The sequence below is a fragment of the Macaca nemestrina genome, chromosome 10 (assembly GCF_043159975.1).
Source record: "Macaca nemestrina isolate mMacNem1 chromosome 10, mMacNem.hap1, whole genome shotgun sequence".
NCBI lineage: Eukaryota > Metazoa > Chordata > Mammalia > Primates > Cercopithecidae > Macaca > Macaca nemestrina.
The window spans coordinates 83,839,377-83,855,563 of record NC_092134.1 but is presented as its reverse complement, the minus strand read 5'-3'; the positions used below and the strand labels follow the sequence as shown (position 1 = coordinate 83,855,563).

Here is a 16,187-nt window from a genome sequence, read left to right as displayed (position 1 = left end):
AGTCTGGGTGACAGAGCGAGACTCCGCCCCCCTCCCAAAAACAAAAACAAAAAATTATTTTCCAACTTTTTTATACATGGTTTTTAAATTTTATTTTTTTGAGACAGAGCCTTCCTCTGTCGCCCAGGCTGGAGTGCAGTGGCACGATCTCGGCTCGCTGCAACTTACACCTCCCGGGTTCAAGCGATTCTCCTGATTCAGCCTCCCGAGTAGCTGGATTGCAGGCATGTGCCACCATGCCTGGATACTTTTTGTGTTTTTAGAGAGGGGGTTTCACTATGTTGGCCAGGGTGGTCTCAAACTCCTGACCTCAAATGTTCCACCCACCTCAGCCTCCAAAAGTGTTGGGATTACAGGCGTGAGCCACTGCGCCCGGCCATATTTTACAATGAAAAAAAAAAAAAGGTTCTACACAACTTCTTTTTATTGGTTGATTAATTTTGAGGCAGTCTCGCTCTGTCACTCAGGCTGGAGTACAGTGGTACAGTCTTGGCTCACTGCAACCTCCACCTCCTGGGTTCAATTGATTCTCCTGCCTCAGCCTTACAAGTAGCTGGGATTACAGGTGCCCACCATCACGCCTGGCTAATTTTTGTATTTTTAGTAGAGACAGGATTTCGCCATGTTGACCAGGCTCATCTTGAACTCCTGGCCTCAAATGATCCACCCGCCTCAGCCTCCCAAAGTGCTGGATTACAGGCATGAGCCACTGCACTGAGCCACAACTTCTTGAGTGAGAAAGGAGAAAGGAAAACTCTTGGCTTCCAGCTGCCTGAGGTAATTCCTTCCCCCAAGGTGTCACGAGGGAAAGGTGGTGGTCACCATCATCTCCTTTTTGGTGCCTGGAAACTCAAACTTCCCCTCTGGTCCTCAGTCCTCCCTACTACTGGAGAAAAAGAAACCTGGGCATCCTTGTGGTGTGGATGCAGCGATTTCTAAAGGGCAGCTTTCTGCTCAAGATTGTGAGTTTTCTGTTTACACAGTGTGGTAGACTATACTAGCTATAGTTAGTTATATATAGTATAGTATCTATACTAGATGAAAAGTCTCAGGATGGTCTTCTATGAAGAGGTGATGACTGAGCTGAGATTTGATAGTCAATAGGTGACCAGTCATGCAATGAGGTGGGGCACACTGACCCCATCAGAGGGGGTAGCTGTGGTTCCAAAACTGGAAGGAGTTTGGTGAGTCTGAGGAACAGGAAGGAGCCTGGTGTGGCTGGAGCAGGGCGATCAATAAAAAGAGGGAAAGAGTTGAGAACAGAGAAGTCATCAGAGGGCAGCCCATGCCAGCCCATGTAGTTCTCAGTATGGATTTTGGTCTTTATTCTTAGTTCATTGCAAAGCTCTTAAAGGATCACAAGCAAGGGCATCCTATGATACGATTTAAGTTTGAAAATGATCCCTCTTGAGGCCGGGCGCGGTGGCTCAAGCCTGTAATCCCAGCACTTTGGGAGGCCGAGACGGGCGGATCACGAGGTCAGGAGATCGAAACCATCCTGGCTAACACGGTGAAACCCCGTCTCTATTAAGAAATACAAAAAAAAAAACTAGCCGGGCAAGGTGGCGGGCGCCTGTAGTCCCAGCTACTCGGGAGGCTGAGGCCGGAGAATGGCGTGAACCCGGGAGGCGGAGCTTGCAGTGAGCTGAGATCCGGCCACTGCACTCCAGCCTGGGCGACAGAGTGAGACTCCGTCTCAAAAAAAAAAAAAAAAAAAAAAAAAAAAAAAAAAAAAAAAGAAAATGATCCCTCTGGCTGCTTGTGAAGAATAGATTGCAGGGGGCAAAAGAGGAAGCAGAGAGATCAGGTAAAAGGGTATTGCAGTGATCTAGGTGAGAGGTAAACCCAGGTGGTAAACCCAGGTGGGCATGTGGGGGTGGTGAAGATGGACAGGAACTGTGACTGTGTTACATTTTGGAAATAAAACTCCAAGGAGTTGCTGATGGATTGGATATGGGATATGAGGGAAAAGGAAGAATCAAGGATGGAACTGAGATTTTTGACCTAAGAACCTGGGTGGATGGTAGAACCCCCTGCTTCAGAATATATCCAGAATGTGACCCTACCTTAGCAGTTTTCCATGGTCTGCTGGTCCAACTCCCCATTATCCATTATCTGTTACCTGGAATACAGCAAGAGTTCCCTAACTGGTCTCCCAGCTTTCATCCTTACTGCCCTTCTTTAGTTTATTCACAGCAGCTGGGGTATTCCTATTACACTGGCAATCTACTCACATCCTGCTTCTGTTCAAAGTCCTCCATCTTCCTCAGGATAAAAGCTCATGGCCCAGCCCCTGTTGCTTCTCTGACTTCACCTCCTGCTCTTCTCACTTGCTCTTTCAAAAATTTCAGTCCTTATCCCCTGTGCACTGTACCTCTTCTTGGCTTTCTCCTTAGCCCTTCTCCTTAGCCCTTATTATCTTCTAATGTATGATGTAGTTTACTTATTTTTTTCTGTTTACTGTAAGTTTTCCAGTAGTGGAATGTAAGCTTTAGGAAGGCAGGGTTTTTGTCTCTTTTGTTCACTGCTATAGCAGGTGCTTAATAAATATTTATTCAGGAAGTATCTTACGTAAATTGACTGCAGAGGAGAAGTCTGTGGGAGGAGCAGAAACAAAAGGGGCAGAAACAAAAAGTTCTGTTTTAGACATGTTAAGTTTGAGGTGCCTGTAAGGCATCTTGGTGGTGCTGTAGAGAGGTGGGCACATTAGTTGGGTCAGGGAAGAGGCCTGGACTGGAGATATCCACTGGGGAATCATCATCAGGAAGATCTAGATGTGGATGCGTAGGGAGAGAGTGTGCATAAGAGAATGAGGAGGGCCCAAGACCATTTCTTGGGGCATGCCAACATTTAGGGCAAGGCAGAGGAAGAGGGGCAAAAAAATTAACCAAAAGAAGAATGTGGATACAGAGAAAAGCTAGCAATGGCACCCATCATCCAGCTTCCAGTTAACTCTCCCTGGCTCTAGAACAGTGGTCCCCAAGCATTTTAGCACAGGGACTGGTTTTGTGGAAGACAGTTTTTCCACAGATGGGGGGTTGGGGAACATGGTTTCAGGATGAAACTATTCCATCTCAGATCATCAGGCATTAGATTCTCATAAGGAGCGTGTGACCTAGATCACTCGCGTGTGTAGTTCACAACAGGGTTCTCCCTCCTATGAGAATCTAATGCCACCGCTGATCTGACAGGCAGCGGAGCACAGAGCTCAGGTGGTAATGCTCACTTGTCTGCTGCTCACCTCTTGCTGTGCAGCCCAGTTCCTAACAGGCCACAGACTAGTACATGTTGGGGACCCCTGCTCTAGAGTAGTCTTTCATAGGCACTCTTTCCCCGGGGTTGATGTGGTTTACAATGGAGGCCACATTCAGGTTCCTTCTGGATCTTTGCTCAGGGCCCCAGGCTCCATCTTCTGGGGGATTAGAACACAGTGGTTAAGAACATAGGCTCTGGCCGGGCGCGGTGGCTCACGCCTGTAATCCCAGCACTTTGGGAGGCCGAGACGGGCGGATCACGAGGTCAGGAGATCGAGACCATCCTGGCTAACACGGTGAAACCCCATCTCTACTAAAAAAATACAAAAAATTAGCCGGTCGTGGTGGTGGGTGCCTGTAGTCCCAGCTACTTGGGAGGCTGAGGCGGGAGAATGGCATGAACCCGGGAGGCAGAGCTTGCAGTGAGCCGAGATCGTGCCACTGCACTCCACCCTGGGCAACAAAGCAAGACTCCGTCTCAAAAAAAAAAAAAAAAAAAAAAAGAACATAGGCTCTGGCCAGGCCTGGGAGCTCACGCCTGTAATCCCAGCACTGTGGGAGGCCGAGGCGGGCAGATCACTTGACCTCAGGAGTTCGAGACCAGGCTGGGCAACATGGCAAAACTCCTTCTCTACTAAAAATACAAAAATTAGCCGGGTATGGTGACACACATCTGTGGTTCCAGCTATTTGGGAGGCTGAGGTAGGAGGACCGCTTGAGCCTGTAGAGGTCAAGGCTACAGTGAGCCATGATCGCACCACTGCACTCCAGCCTGGGGGACAAAGTGAGACCCTGTCTCAAAAAAAAAAAAAAAAAAAAACCCTCCAAAAATATGGGCTCTGCGAGTACGTAAAACTAAACAGTCAAAAACAACATAGGCTCTGGAGTCATAGTACGTGGTTTGAAACTGCCTCTATCACCTATCAGCTTATGACTTTGAGCAAGTTACATTATTGTGCCTCAGTTTCATCATCCGTGGGGAAATAATAGTCCCCACTTCATTAGGATGGTTGTGAGGAGTAAATCACTTACTACTGAAACAAACAGGTGGTGTATAGCAAGTGTTCAAAAAATGTTAGCTGTTGTTACTGCTCTTAGGGCTTAGGTCTGAGTGCCTCCTGCCAGGTGGTCTGACTCTAGGACCCAGACTTTGATAGCACAGCCCCTCCCCACTCTTGTCCACTAGAGCAGGACTAGTTGCTCTCTTACCTAGGGCTGCTACCTCCTGGGACCCAGTCAGAGGACACAGGATCTTGCTGCTGTTGGCTCAAGTACTTTATCTTCCTAGGGAGTCAAATCAAATAAAGCTGTTGACCAATACTAAGTTACCTTGGGATTCGCAATGCAATTTAAGTCAGCATACACTGTACTTGAGATCTGTATACTGTGTTTTTTGTTTGTTTGTTTGTTTCTGTAAGGGAAGAGAAACTATCTGCAAAGGAAGATTCTCAAACACAGATTGAAACCCTCTGAGATATCGACCCCCTAGGTTAGAAAATCACAGATAAAACTGTATGAAACCTCCAGCTTCTGTAACATGATAAAATAAACACATTTTACTCCAAAAGCCAGAATCATGCTTACTGAAGAAATCTGGATTATTCTCATTAATTAGGTGTGTTACAAGGATGGCCCCTATGACTCTTTTTATTTAATTTTCCTTTGGAAGTACTGGCCTACGTAATTAAAGAAGAGAAAAGAAATGAGATATAAAAACTAGAAGAGTTAAAGTATTTATGATATGATAGCCTACATGAAAAATCCAAGGATATCAACTGAAAAATTAATACAAATAAGATATTTTAGGCAAATGGGTAGAAATGAGTATTTTTAAAAAACTGCCTGTTTGACAATATAAGAGAATAGATTGTATTGTTTGCAACAGCAACAACACAGTAAACCAAGCGCAACAAATGTGCTAGATCTAGGTACCTGCATTAATCTGTTTTCACGCTGCTATAAAGATAATACCAGAGACTGGTAATTTATAAAGGAAAGAGGTTTAATTGACTCACAGCTCCTCATGGCTGGGGAGGCCTCAGGAAACTTACATTCATGGCAGAAGGGGAGGGGAAGCAAGCAACTTCTTCACAAGGTGAAGAGAGAATGAGTGTGAAGGAGGAACATTTACATAACCATCAGACCTCGTGAAAAGTCACTATTACGAGAACAGCATGGGGGAAACTGCCCCCATGATCCAATCACCTCCCACCAGGTCCCTCCCTGGACATGTGGGGATTATGGGGATTACCATTCAAGATGAGATTTGGGTGGGGACACAGAGCCACACCATATCAGTACCCAAAACTAAAATGCCACCAAAGGAAGTCTGAATAAATGGGAAGGCATATTCTATTTTTGGGTGGAAAGACTCACTATTATAAAGATGTCAGCTCTCCATAAATTAATCCATAAATTTAACACAGATCTAATAAAAATACCAACAGAGTATACAACCTGAATATAAATTCATATGGAAATTTTTGCATCAGGGATAACCATGTTGCTTCAGTAGCATCCCCAGAATGAAAAACAACCAACCAAAACAAAACAAAAAGAATAGCCACGAGAACATTTTGAAAAGTAAGGTTAATGAGAGGAGAAGCGCTATATCACATATTAAAACAATAGTTAAAATAGTAAAATCCAGAGAATACTAGCACACACATAAGCATTTTGATCAAGAGAACATAATAGGCCGGGGGTGGTGGTTCATGCCTATAATCCCAGCACCGTGGGAGGCCGAGTTGGGCAGATAACCTGAGGCCAGGAGTTCAAGACCAGCCTGGACAACATGGTGAAACCCTGTCCCTACTAAAAATACAAAAATTAGCCTGGCATGGTGGTGTGCACCTGTAATCCCAGCTACTCAGAAGGCTGAGGCAGGATAATCACTTGAACCTGGGAGGTGGAGGTTACAGTGAGCTGAGATCACACCACTGCCCCTCCACCCTGCGTGATAGACTGAGACTCCATTTCAAAAATAAATAAATAAAAAATAACATAAGAGTCCAGAAATAGACTTCAGGCATTAAAAAGTTTAGTAAATGATAAAGATGGCGTTGTCTGTCAGTAGGGAAAAATGGATGATACAGTAAGTAGCAATGAGACAATTGTGTAGTCACTTGGAGAAAAATAATGTGGTATCTCGGCCAGGCGCGGTGGCTCAAGCCTGTAATCCCAGCACTTTGGGAGGCCGAGACGGGCGGATCACGAGGTCAAGAGATTGAGACCATCCTGGCTAACACGGTGAAACCCCGTCTCTACTAAAAAATACAAAAAACTAGCCGGGCGAGGTGGCGGGCGCCTGTAGTCCCAGCTACTCGGGAGGCTGAGGCAGGAGAATGGCGTGAACCCGGGAGGCGGAGCTTGCAGTGAGCCGAGATCGTGCCACTGCACTCCAGCCTGGGCGACAGAGCGAGACTCCGCCAAAAAAAAAAAAAGATAATAATAATAATAATAATAATGTGGTATCTCTTTTCAGTTCTTTTTTTGTTTTTTGAGACAGAGTCTTGCTCTGTCACCCAGGCTGGAGTGTAGTGGTGCGATCTCCACTCACTGCAACCTCCGCCTCCCGGGTTCATGCCATTCTCCTGCCTCAGCCTCCCGTGTAGCTGGGACTACAGGTGCCTGCCACCGCGCCTAGCTAATTTTTGTGTTTTTAGTACAGACGGGATTTCACCGTGTTAGCCAGGGTGGTCTTGATCTCCTGACCTCGTGATCTGCCCATCTCAGCCTCCCAAAGTGCTGAGATTACAGGCGTGAGCCACCGCACCCGGCCCTCTTTTCAGTTCTTACACTAAAATAAATCCATATGAAACAATTATGTTTAAGTAAATGTAAAAGGCCAGGCTTGGTGGCTCATGCCTGTAACCCCAGCACTTTGGGAGGCCGAGGCAGGCAGATCACTCAAGGTCAGGAGTTTGAGACCAGCCTGGCCAACATAGTGAAACCCCGTCTCTACTAAACATACAAAAAATTAACCAGGTGGGTACCTGTAATCCCAGCTACTCGGGAGGCTGAGGCAGGAGGATGGCTTGAACTTGGGAGACAGAGGTTTCAGTGAGCTGAGATTGTACAACTGCACTCTAGCCTGGATGACAGAGTGAGGCTCCATTTCCAAATAAATAAATATAAAAGAGTAAAACCACAAATTTATAATATCGCTGTAGAGAAAGTATTTTCCAGAATGGCACACATTTTCTCTTAGCTTAAAAAAAAGACATTCTGTCAACATAAAAATCTATAACTTCTACAGAGCAAAAAACATAAACAAAGACAAATGGCAAAGTAGGGAAAATATTTGCAACCCATATCATAGTCAGAGGGGCTAATTTGCTTAATATGTAAAAAATCTCTACAAATCAATATGAAAAATAACAAATTCAATAAGAAAATGGGATGGTTAATGGAAAGATAAATGTCTCTTAAACATGAAAAAATACTCAGCCTCACTCACAAGACAATTGAAACTACATTTAGTATAATTTTTCACCCACAGATTGGCAAAAAATCTAGATGTTGGACACTTAGCCTTGGCATGGTTGTAGGGTAATACGCACTCTTGTGTTGCTGTTAGAACTGTAATTCATTAAGACTTGTCAGAATTACAAATGCGTAGAGTTTCTGATCCAGTGTACTTTCACATATGCAAAATAAATTACATATAAAATTATCAGCCATGTGTGGTGGCTCACATCTGTAATCCTAGCACTTAGGGAGGCCAAGGTGGTAGGATTGCTTGAGCCCAGGAATTCAAGACCAGCCTGAGCAAAGTGGCGAGACCTCGCCTCTACAAAAAAAAAATGAAAATTAAAAAATTAGCTGGGTGCTGTAGTCCCAGCCACTTGGGAGGCTGAGGTGGGAGGATGTCTTGAGCCCAGGAGTTCAAGGCAGCAGTGAGCTATGATCACGCCACTGCACTCCAGCATGGGACAAAGGGAGACCACCTCTCTTAAAAAGAAAAAAAAAAAAAGAAAACAGTTATCAACTGGAGCATTGTTCATACTAGCAAGTTTAGCAAAAACCAGCTCACACATCTCTCACTAGAGGACTAATTAAATAAATCATTGCACATGCGTACAATAGAATATCATATAACCAGGCTGAAGAGCTGTCACAAAAATCTTTATAGGCCATGATTGAACTTTATCCTAAAAAGAATGAAGAGCCATTAATGAATTTTTAAGCCGAAGTGTGGAATCAGACCTGCATCTTAGATGTCTCTGGCTTAGTATGGAGCATAGATTGAAAGAGTAAAACAGAAGCCAGGGAGATTAGTTGGTGGCCCGATTTAGGGTAGTCACTGAGGGGAAGACACAAAAGATGTAGACGATGACAGGGCTTGGTGAGAGATTGCATGAATGGGTGCAGGAGCTCAGGCACCTGTGATGCCCGGTTCAGGCTTTGGCAGTGGATGAGGCTGGCAGATACACAATGAGACCAGAGGCACAAGTAGAGCCACAGGGGTTGGGGGTGAGAAGGAAACGTGATGAGTTTCATTTGCATTGATCAAGTTGGAAGGGCCAGTGGGCAGCCAGTTGGAATGTGCAGTTGAGCGTTTGCGTATACAGCTCTATGACTCAGAGGAGAGATTGGAATTGGGGATGGATTTGGGAATCTTCATTGTACAGCTGATATTTGAGGCAACAGGGCAATCTGAAGTCATCTTGGGATGTCCTATGGCATGAGAGGAGAGTCCAGGCACTGGAGCAGCCCCTAGGGAACACAGGCAGAAGAGAATGAAAATCTGCAGGAGCTGGAGGAGTGTGGGGAACGTGGGTGGGAAACCAAGAATAGCATCATATCACAGACCTTAAGGAAGAGTGTGCTTGGGTTTTACTGGTGTCTGTCTCTCCCTTGATTTAAAATCCTCCACGTAAACTGGGTTTTATTTTTCTTTGTTTTCTCCCCATCTGTCTTATCCCACCTTCAATGGAGCACGAAGTTTTGTGTATAATAACTATGTCTGTGGACAAGCAAGGGCATGAGTGAGTGACTACAGTTGTAACTGGTTCTTTACATGACTGTCGCGCACACCTCCACAACTGCTCCTCTCCTTGTTCTCCCTGTCTCCATTCTCTAAATTCTCCACGCTGCCATCAGTGACTCTCCACTGCCTACAGAGGAGCATCCTCTGGTTGGCCTTCAAGCCCATCCACATCCAGTCCCAGCTGGTCTTATCTCGTACAACACATGGTGTGGAACTACAGCCACACTGGCCGCCTGCTGCCACATGAACATGCTCTGTGCTTACAGTGTCGTCTTCCCTTGGATTTCCTGCCCCCCTGCCCCCTGCCATAGTTCCACCCATCCTTCCACATTTCATGGAGATCCCACTCAGCCCCAAAGGCCTCCCCAGACCTTCACTGCCGTGGATGTCTTCCCCGTTCTCCGTTGCACTTTGTCTTGCGTTCACACACTAGCTCCCTACCGATTACTACTCTTTCTCCACACTGGAGTGTGAGGGGAGTCTGTCCCAATGTCGCCATTCCCCCATGGCTTGCCTCTCCACCTTTTAAGTCTCTACTCAAGCATCACCCCGCGAGGCTTGCCATGACCCCTCTTTTCAGCGCCAACTCCAGCACTTGGCACAGTACAATTGCTGAAGGAGTGGTGGGTGGATTGTGAGTCCTTGAGAGTTCAGGACAATACTTGAATGTATTTCTTTTTTTTTTTTTTTTTTTTTTTTTTTTTGAGACGGAGTCTTGCTGTGTGGCCCAGGCTGGAGTGCAGTGGCGCGATCTCAGCTCACTGCAAGCTCCGCCTCCTGGGTTCACGCTATTCTCCAGCCTCAGCCTCCGAGTAGCTGGGACTACAGGCGCCAGCCACCTCGCCTGGCTAGTTTTTTTATATTTTTAGTAGAGACGGGGTTTCACCATGTTAGCCAGGATGGTCTCGATCTCCTGACCTTGTGATCCACCCGCCTCGGCCTCCCAAAGTGCTGGGATTACAGGCTTGAGCCACCGCGCCCGGCCGCTTGAATGTATTTCTGTAACTGTGCCAGTGCTTTGCATCCAGTCAGCACCCTGTGTTTGCAGTAGGCTCCTGGGAAATGAGTTTTACTCACTTCCGTGCCCCTGCTGCCTAATACAGATCATGGCAGCACAGTAGGTGCTCAATAAATGTTTAAGGAATCAATAAATGAAAACTTACTCATTTAATTGCCCCCAGGAGCCTCCAGAGAGGCCACTGGCTGTGCAAACTCACTGGTTTGTGTGTGCTTCCTGCCAGCGCTGACAGGCTGCCTTATGGACCGGTGACAAGCTGTGTCCTGTAAACCTGGCTGTGCTGAGGGATGGTGACATGCAGCTCACAGAAGGCACTAGGGCTGTCATGGTAGCTAAGCATTTAATACAACGATTGTGGCGCTCCAGGCAGAAACACAGCCCGGAAGAAGCCTCAGAAGCAGGCAAGGAGGAGTGGGAGCACTTACTCCTTAGGGAAAGCTTGACTTGGTTTCTACTGTGTTCATGGCCCTTCGAGGATCCGGGTAGAGGGGAAGCTACACCTGTGAGAGCAACTGGGCATCCTTCTTAAAGAGTTTCAGGTCTAGTGGGGTTGAGGACAGGCTCACCAATAATCCCAGAACAAAGGCAAGATGGACCAGTGCTGGAAGAGATAGCCAGGCGAGGTGGCGGGCGCCTGTAGTCCCAGCTACTCGGGAGGCTGAGGCAGGAGAATGGCGTGAACCCGGAGGCGGAGCTTGCAGTGAGCCAAGATCGTACTGCTGCACTCCTGCCTGGGTTATAGCGAGACTCTGTCTCAAAAAAAAAAAAAAAAAGATGGACCAATGCTGGAAGAGATCCACACACAAAGGCAGGAGAGCCCCCAGGAGAAGGGGAGGCTTAGGGAGGATTAGTGGAAGCTTCATGGTGGAAGGGCCATCTGAGCTCATTGACTAAGCAATTTTTTTTTTTTTCTTTTGAGACGGAGTCTCACTCTTGTCTCTCTGGCTGGAGTGCAATGATGTGATCTCAGCTCACTTGAATCTCTGCTTCCCAAGTTCAAGCGATTCTCCTGCCTCAGCCTCCCGAGCATCTGGGATTACAGGTGCCTGCCACTATGCCCGACTAATTTTTGTGTTTTTTTAGTAGAGACAGAGTTTCACCATGTTGACCAAGCTGGTCTCAAACTCGACCTCAGATGATCCACCCACTGCGGCCTCCCAAAGTGCTAGGATTATAGGCATGAGCCACCACGTCTGGCCTTCATGACTAGGCTTTCTGAATAGGATAGAGATTGAAACAGCTTCCAGCTGGTCTCCCTGCTCCCTGCTCCCAGTCTGTGCTCATGGTTGCAGCCAGAGGATGCTCTTGAATTGAAGGACAGATGATGTCACTTCTCTGCTCAGAATTCTGCAATGGCTCCCATTGCATTCCAGGTGAACAGAGGTCTTTACAGTGGCCTACAAGGCCTTGTGTGATCTGCCTCCCAGTGGCCTCTGCAGTGTGACTCCTCCCACCCTCCCACTCACCCACATCAGCTACCCCGGGCACCTTGCTGTCCCCTGAGTGTGCCAGGCAGGCTCTCACCTCAGCCTCCTCTCCCTGCCCAGCACCCCCTTCCCCCAGCTCACCTCCTCACCTGCTTCAGGTCTTCACTCTAACATCCTGCCGTGCCCTCTCTACTTTAAATGGTAACACCCACTCCCCTGCATTCTGCTGCCTTATCCCTCTTGAAATTTGTGTTTCTCCGTGGCACCTTTTATGCTCTGACATAACTGTGCATTTTACTAATTTATTTTTGTTTCTTGTCTTTTCCCCCCATAGAATACAAGCTTTGTGAAAGCACTTTTTTGTTTGTTTGTTTGTTTGTTTGTTTGTTTTGAGATGGAGTCTCGCTCAGTCGCCCAGGCTGGAGTGCAGTGGCATGATCTTGGCTCACGCAACCTCCGCTGCCCGGGTTCATGTCATTCTCCTGCCTCAGCCTGCTGATTAGCTGGGACTACAGGCGCCTGCCATCATGCCTGGCTAATTTTTTGCATTTTTAGTGGAGATGGGATTTCACCATGTTAGCCAGGATGGTCTCGATTTCCTGATCTCATGATCCGCCCACCTCGGCCTCCCAAAGTGCTGGGATTACAGACTTGAGCCACCGCACCCGGCCATGAAAGCACTTTTTAAAAATTTGTTTTACTCACTACAGTATCCCTAACACCTAGAACATTGCCTCATGTTAGGTGTCCAATAGGTACTTGTTGAATGAATGAATGAAAGTAAATGAATCAATGGGGCCATGCTAAATGCTTGAGGAAGTCCATGGGAAGGGCCTCCTGGCAGAGCTCCTAAAAACAACTGCCCAAAGGGTCATTTGCAGGGATAGATCTCTGCCATACAGAGCAGAGGACCTGCTGGGGGTAGGCGGTCAAGTATGGAGGAAGGGGCCCCAGGCCAAGGGAGAGCAGACTCCACCACCATGAGTCCTCCGCAGGATCCCCGTGTCCACAGCATGGGTGAGGAATGCCTCAAGTCTTCTCCTCCCTCTGCCGCACTTGCTGTCCACGTTCCACCTGCACCTTCTCAGGAACCCCACCAGCTTCCCTCGTGTCCCTCTTTATGCAGTTCCCTCCCTTCTAATTCCCATCCCCTCTCCAGGCCAGCTGAGGCCCTTAGACAAGCACTTTGCTGCCTCCTTGTGGCTTCTGCAGGAAAGGTTCCTCCTCTCTTCCAGAGAATGAGGACACAGGGCACCTAACAGACAGCCTGGGGGTGATGAGAGAGGAAACCTGAATCTTCTTGACCAGTGGCGTCCTGAATCATTGGCAGCTGCCCGCTCACAGCACTGCTGCCTGTGGCAGTGAACATCTTTGTGGCAGCACCCTGACTGGTGCACCAGCTGGACTCAGGCTTTGGTCGTTCCAGGCTGCTCAGCTCCCGGGAAAGAATGTGCTGCAGCAGTCAGACCCCAGGGCCTGCCTCAAGGGTCACTGAGGTCAGTGACTAGTGTATCCAGCCTCCACCTGCTCAGCTTCCTCCCAGCTCAGAGGCAATAAATAGTGTTTGAGGGGCTGATGAAGTCACTAACCAGCGGAGGGCCTCCCCAGGGTGTGCAGAGAGCAGGGCCGGAGTGTGACAAAAGAGCCAGGGCCAGGGTATGGAGGACTGGGATATTACATCCCAGCCAATTGTTTTTTGCAGATAACAGATACCTGCCTAAGCTAATTGCCCCCAAATGGAGGAATATTTTAGAAGGCTCCTGGGTTATCTTGTGGACCCATAACTCACAAGACTGCCTGAGAAGACTGCTTTATTTCTTACTCTACTGGGTAACTTTTACTTTCTGGCTGCTTTCAAGTTCTTCTCTCATCTTTGGTTTCAGGTTTGACTACGATATGCTGAAGTATGTTTTTCTTTGTATTTATCCTGCTTCGGTTCTCTGAGCTCCTTGGATCTGTGGCTTCTTGTCTTTAATTTTGGAAATTCTCGGTGATTATCTCTTCAAATAGCTCTTTAAATATTTCTTCTCCCTTTTCCTTCTGGGACTTTGATCACATGTGTGTGAAACCATTGGTATTATCCCACACATCTTGTATGTTTGGTTTGGGGTTTGCTGGTTTGTTTTTACTCTGTCTGTGTTATAGTTGGCTAATTTCTATTGATCTTGCCTCAAATTCACAAATTTGTTTTTGCCTTTCTTTTGTCTAGTTGGCTGATAAACCTGCCAAAGGATTTCTATATCTCTGACGTTAAGAATTTCTTTTTTTTTTTGAGATGGAGTCTCACTGTGTCACCAGGCTGGAGTGCAGTGGCACAATCTCGGCTTACTGCAACCTCCACCTCCCAGGTTCAAGCAATTTTCCTACCTCAGCCTCCCAAGTAGCTGGGACTACAGGCATGCACCACCATACCCAGCTAAATTTTGTGTTTTTAGTAGAGACGGGGTTTCACCATGTTGGCCAGGATGGTCTCGATCTCTTGACCTCGTGATCCGCCCGCCTCAGCCTCCCAAAAGTGTTGGGATTACAGGCATGAGCCACCGCACCCAGCGGTTTAATTTCTGGTATCTTCAAGTTTCCATTTCTTTTGTACAATTTTCTACTCTCTACTCAAATTCCGCATCTGTTCCTGCATGTTGCCCACCTGTTAGAGGCAGATCTTGTAACATGTTAGATGTAGCTACCTTCAAAGTCCTGCCTTCAAAGTCCTCACTTGATAGTTACAGCATCCCAGCCATGCACATCTTCTTTTCTTGAGAAGATGACTCCTCTGATCACAGAGTCATATTCATCTGTTTTCTGACTTTTCAGACCATGCATGGCTTTCCCCTCCCTGGCTCTATGGCTGGGTTGTTTTTGAAGGGTTTTTCTCCCTTCCACTGTATGCCTCTTTGCAGTTAGTCAAGGCTAGAGTAGACCCTTCTCCCATGTCCCCTTCCACATTTGTTTTGGTTCCTCATCTGAGGCTGTGGGCCATGCAAGCAGAGCTACGGCCAGTCCTCGAATATGGCTTGAAGCAATGCTCAGAGAAATACTCCTTCCCATGCCTTGTCTTCCCTGAATTTTTTTGGGGTAGAAGCAATACATTGACCAGAAATGTCAACTTTGCTCTGAAAAAAAAAAAATGAGGCTCCTGTATAGTAGCAACGAACCTGATCACTAGAAAAATACCACACACACACACACACGTATATACACATCTACACATATATACACATGCATACACATACATGTATACACACATACACACACATTTATACACATATATATTTATACATGCACACACGTACCTATACACACATACACATATATACATACACACCCATACACATGCACACACATATACACATGTGCAAATACATATATAAATACACCCACACATACATAAATACATACACACATACATACACAAACATGTATACATACATATATACACAAAGATACACACACATATATATTTGTCTTCCAACCCTCTTGGCTTCACAGCTTGACCCGTGCAGGCTTTCTTTGCCTTTAAGAAGATGAAATTGTTACCAAAGCAGGAGAAGAATGTCAGACACTCTGCGTGCTCGCCAGAGAGCTCGCTAGAGGACATGCAGAAGGTCAAAGTCCTCCATGACCACAGCAAGTTCAGCCACCAGGCCCCTTAAGCACAGTGCCAAGAGCCTGTGAAAACATGAAACCTTTGAAAATATTATGGGTGCCAAAATGTAAAAACAAAGAATGTATGAATATGTATGAAATCTTTATAAAACATAATATTTTCAGTTTCATTCACTGTCAAATTTAATATTCGAAATAGTCTCATTACATTTATAAAACTTGTTCGATTTCTTCTCTGTGCATGCTGATTGCTGAGATGTCACTCACAGCTAAGTACACATTAAATAACTTATTCATAGCAAGTTAATTTCTAAAGCAAGGTTATAAAAATGCTTTCCAATTATTTAGAGCAATACATTTAGTGTGAGGGCATTTTAAGATGTTAAGTATCATTGGGGTGAGGCCTCCAGAAAAGAAAGCGCCTGGGACCCGAGAGGCTGGAAACAGCCCAGGGCCGGCCCAGCTGTGCTGTGCATGTGACCTGCATCATACCACTCCCCTTCCTCCCACACCAGGCATCCTCGCGATATCTTAAGCTGTGATTCAGAAAACAAATCCTACTCCTGGCATCATCCACAGAACCGGCTGTTCACATCCCACATCCTGCTCAGCTTTCCGGAGTCTCAGTCTTAGGCTGGAAGCAAGGATGGGCGCCATTCCTGAGGAAGAGAACCGCTGGACATGGGTTCTCTGAGGATAGGGTAATTTCCTATTTGTATGTGTGGTCCCTAGGCCAAGGGTGCTGGTGAGTGGAGAAGGATGGGGCGGGGGAGACTGAGTGGGGACCAGGCAGGTAGCTGTGTGTCAGGTGGAGGGTGCGTAGGTGCTCATGAGCTGATTGAACTAACCGAATTAGTGTCTCAACTGAACTGACAGACGCTTGCCAGAGATGG

General features: G+C 46.7%; 1 pseudogene; it reads left to right on the top strand.

Annotated features, from left to right (window-relative positions):
* The window catches only part of LOC105492871 (HIG1 domain family member 1A, mitochondrial pseudogene), a 54,285-nt pseudogene that overhangs the window by 3,101 nt on the left and 34,997 nt on the right, over positions 1–16,187 (top strand).